The sequence below is a fragment of the Apteryx rowi genome, unplaced genomic scaffold (genome assembly GCF_003343035.1).
Source record: "Apteryx rowi isolate R43461 unplaced genomic scaffold, aptRow1 scaffold_256, whole genome shotgun sequence".
NCBI classification, from domain to species: Eukaryota; Metazoa; Chordata; class Aves; order Apterygiformes; family Apterygidae; genus Apteryx; species Apteryx rowi.
Genome location: NW_020448930.1, coordinates 682,767 through 687,022, shown reverse-complemented (window position 1 = coordinate 687,022; position 4,256 = coordinate 682,767).

Below are 4,256 nucleotides of genomic sequence, written 5' to 3'. Positions count from 1 at the left end.
TTCCCCCCCCCCCCCAGAAGGCATCTCGCTATTCAGTAATGTGATTATTGCAGAATGGCCGCAGCAGATCTCGCTCTTCCCGGCAATGTTACGTTTATTTTCAGCGCAGAATTTATGAAGCCCGAAGCTGAACGTGTCCTCATCTGAGGTCATCTTGCTTTGCGAAATGTGTTGTGAAAATGAATTCACATACAGTTCTCTTAGTCCCTTTATTTATTTATTTATTTATTCTGGCTACCATTAGCAAGACAAAAGTCTGGTAAGTTTTGTGATTGTTCCTAGCTGGATGCAGCGGGATGGCAGAGGGGGACAAGCCCTGGCACAGCCTGTCCTCTGAACTGACGCTAATGGGGCAGCAGATCCCCTGGTAAATCATCCTCTGATTAGCACAGTGGTTCGTTTTCCTCAGACCACTGCAAAATTACCATGTTTGGGTGACATGACTATGATATCATATGGCTGCAGTGTGACTAATGCTGTTATATGAATTAAAAAAAAAAAAAAATCACCTTGTTTAGCTTTGTGGCTACAGTGGGGCTACCAGGCCTTAACTGTGCTTGTTAAGACACTGAGAGTAGTTTGCAGGAGGAGTGAAAAAGAGGCAGACAGTATAGCGCTGTGTTGCTTCCTCCATGGCCACTGGCTAGGCGTACAGAGGCGAGGAAGGAAAAGGGCCTTGGTTCACAAAGTATCTTTCTCCCATTCTGAAGGCGGGTTTTGAAAAACGCTGTTCTGCCTCTCCAAGAGGACCCCTAGGAGGAATTTTTCCTCTGAGGCTCGCTGCCGCCTCTCGCTCCCTTGTGACTGCGCCTGGGTGTACAATCTAGCCCATAATAATGCTTATCCTTTGGGAGATGTGAGGTAAAGTGGAAAATTTGCCTGGCAAGGTTCAGCCAGTCATAAAACGTTACGATTTAGAGAAAGCGTGCGAGGAGAGGGTGCAGTGCCTTCAGGAGCGCCTGACGTCGTGCTGCGGCGGCGGCGGCGGGCGGCGGGCGGCGGGCGGTCCCTCGGGAGGAGGGCCGCTAGCATGCAGGGCCCAGGCTGCCTCCCGGCTGCGTGTGCGGCGCCTGCCCCCGTGCTGGGGAGAAGCAGCTTGAATGGGGCCCTGCGGAGCCCCGGTCTGCTGACGGCGGTCGAGAGCGTGCTTCCCATAATGACGGCGTGGAGAGGAGTCCCGGGAGATACAGTACTGGCTGCCTGCCTTGAGGGAAGACAGCTTTGCTGCTGCTGGGACTCTGTTTGCTACTAAATGATACCAGGGTACCAAGAGGCTCAGATAATCATTTCGTTAGTATTTTTTTTAATCCGTAAATACGAATATTCGGATTACAAAAACATTCGCTCCTGTAGGAAATTCTGGGATTTTTACATGTGTTTTAAATCCAGATAGAAATAAAAGGAGTCTTTGGAATAGTTGTGCCAAATGAAGCACACCAAAATAATTTGTTTGGGCTGTTTTGATGGTTTTAATATGTTTTAATTTGTTGTCACTGTTTCAGCTTTTATGGGAGATTTCATTATGTCATATAATTGCATGAAATTCAAGCTGATAAGATGAAATGTTTCCTCAGTTTCTGATGAAAAGAATCAAAGAAAGCAATGCATTTTCATAAAATACCTGTATTTTGCTGAATCAGCATTTTCCAAGAGCCATGAAGTATTTTGGAAATTTTTCAGTCAATTCCAATAGAAGCCTTATAATCAATGAAGATAAGAATTTTTTAATGACTGGGAATCCGTCTGCCAGGCTGAGAGAATCTGACATTTAACACATTAAGATTGACGAAGATCTTTAAAAAAAAAAAAAAGCTTCAGCGTAGTTTGAGGTCAAGGAAGTCCCATACCCTTAACACTGTCATTACAACATAATTTAGCTGGGATGTTTTTTCTCCTTCACTTGTGTCCCTTGTGAAGAAAAATATTAATACTGTGGGGATCTCATAACTTCTACAAATCCCATTTTCCCATTTTTGTAGTATATCTCATTTTCTGATGTGTGTTGGCAACATTTCAGATTTTCTCAATGTGATCTTTTAAATATGAACAGCATTACTGTTTGCTGCTGCTTGTTAATGTTCAGTTCTGTTTGTTTTTTGCTCCACTTTGAAGTGTGGTACTAGGAAAATAATGAAGTTGAAAACAGACCGATTAATAATAGCCACCTGAAGAAGACAATTATCCTGAGGATTTTAGAAATCTGATTAAAACATGTATGTGAAAAAGTAGATTTTACTGTTAAAATGAAATAATTTGCTCATGTAAAAGCAGTTCAGTAATTGTATGTGTGCATGTGTGTATATTCCTATTAGAGAGGAGCAGTCAGAGCTAACAGCCCACCACTCATTCTTTTGAAATTCAAAGGAATAATCATCTTTCCATTATCTAGGTCATTAGAAGGCTGGGCTACCCCAGAAAGTGGGAGAAAACAGGTAAAACAGGATACACTAGAGAGCTTAACGCCTGCCTTGTTGGATGGAGGCTGTTCCTACAGATCTGTGTCTACACTGACCTCCCTGGAGCACCAGTTTGGGGAGAACTTGTTATCCTGAGTGCAATGCCAGTAAAAGCACTGAGGTCTCTGAGCCTAGAGGCTGGCTGGATGCCTCCAAAGGCCTAAAGCTAGCCAGCAGAAAGCACTTCACGCAGGAATACGGGCTGTCGCAGTGTGGCCCTGCGTGCTTACATCTGCCGTCCTCAGTGCTCAGGGAAGTGAACTGACCATGTTTTTAAGATGCAGCGGCTGGCTCGATGCTGCTCTTTCAAGATCTTGACTACCAAAACAAGAATGAAATATGGCCAAAAAATTAAGTCTGTTGTTGAAGAAACAGTGTTCTAGTGAAAGTAGAAGATACTCACTCACTCTATACTCTCTTCTCTCTGTGTGGCAAGCTACCTCGATCTCCTGCCACAGTCTCTGCTTTCCATGGCACTCTTGCCAAATAAATGCACTGATTTGAAAATTGTGTGTGTGAGGTTAACTGAAAACGAAGATTTTTGCTGTTCTAAGTGTGAAGACAAGCACTGGGTACAGTGTTCCTTTTGTTTTTTTTATTTCATGCCTGTTTTGAATTTTCATTGTGCTACAGATTTTTGTCTGGAGAACACAAAATGGCTTTGCGTGAAGAATACGTGAAAAACTGGAGTTACCTTTTGAAAGGTGTGGGAAGTGGTTTGAATCACAAACTAGATTCAGAATGAAGGAGAAGAGTTAGAATTACAGTATCAAGAAAGTTTTGTCTTAACAGAAAACATATGACGCTTTCTGAGTAGAGGGGGCTACACCCAAGGTTAGATCACAAATGCATGTCTTGTGGATCTTTTCTGGAATAAACATAAGTGCCTTGAGCTGCTTGAGTCTTGTATTCATGAGGAAAAAATAATCTATGGTCTTGCCTCATGTTAGCTAACAGAAGATAAAATAGTGAAAAAGAGGTACCAGCTGTGCTTTTTATGAGCTGGTGAATATTACCTTCCTTACAGTTTTTTTTTTTTTTTTTCTCCTAAGCTGCTAATTTACATGAAAAATTAAACTTCCTTGTCATCGCTAGAAAGGTGGTATCCTTTCCTGTCTTTTCAGCTACTGTATGCTAGCTACCACAAGCTCTTGGAGTTGAGGTTGCATAAGACTGTCATTTTCAAAAGGCTTTGCTTTGAAAATAAAAGCGTTTAGGCACCCAGAACTGACAACAGGTGAATTTCAGAGTGAGAAGTGAAGTGCACTGATTTAACTGAAATAGAATGATCACTTGAGAGGATAAACCAGTTTAGGCAAAATCCAGAGAAACTCCAATTACATCAAATTTGAAACTGAAATATAGACAATGGTACTTAAATGTACTAAATCTTGACTTTGTGTGCCAAAATCTTTATTTTACCAAGAGTACCTGCGTCAGAGAGTTATGATGAGGATTGTGCTGGGGTGGTTCCCTGGCCAGCCAGGGTAGCAGCTTTCCCGACACTGCAGCCCTCCACTGCTGGACAGGGTTGCTGTAGGTGTCCAGCTGGAGCGCAGAGAAAGCATCGGTGCTTGCCTGAGCAGCTCCTTCTAGCTCACTTCCTTCCAGACCTGGGCATTCAATTTACTTGTCAGCACATGTGCAGCTCCACTCCTGATCACATAACAGAAATCTGGCAGGAGAACTGCTCCTGGACTGCTGGTTGTCCCTAGGTAGCCCTAGAAACATAGCTCAACCACTGTTTTTAAAACTATGATCAGCAAAGACACCTCGGGACAAAGAGATTTTGTGTAAGTT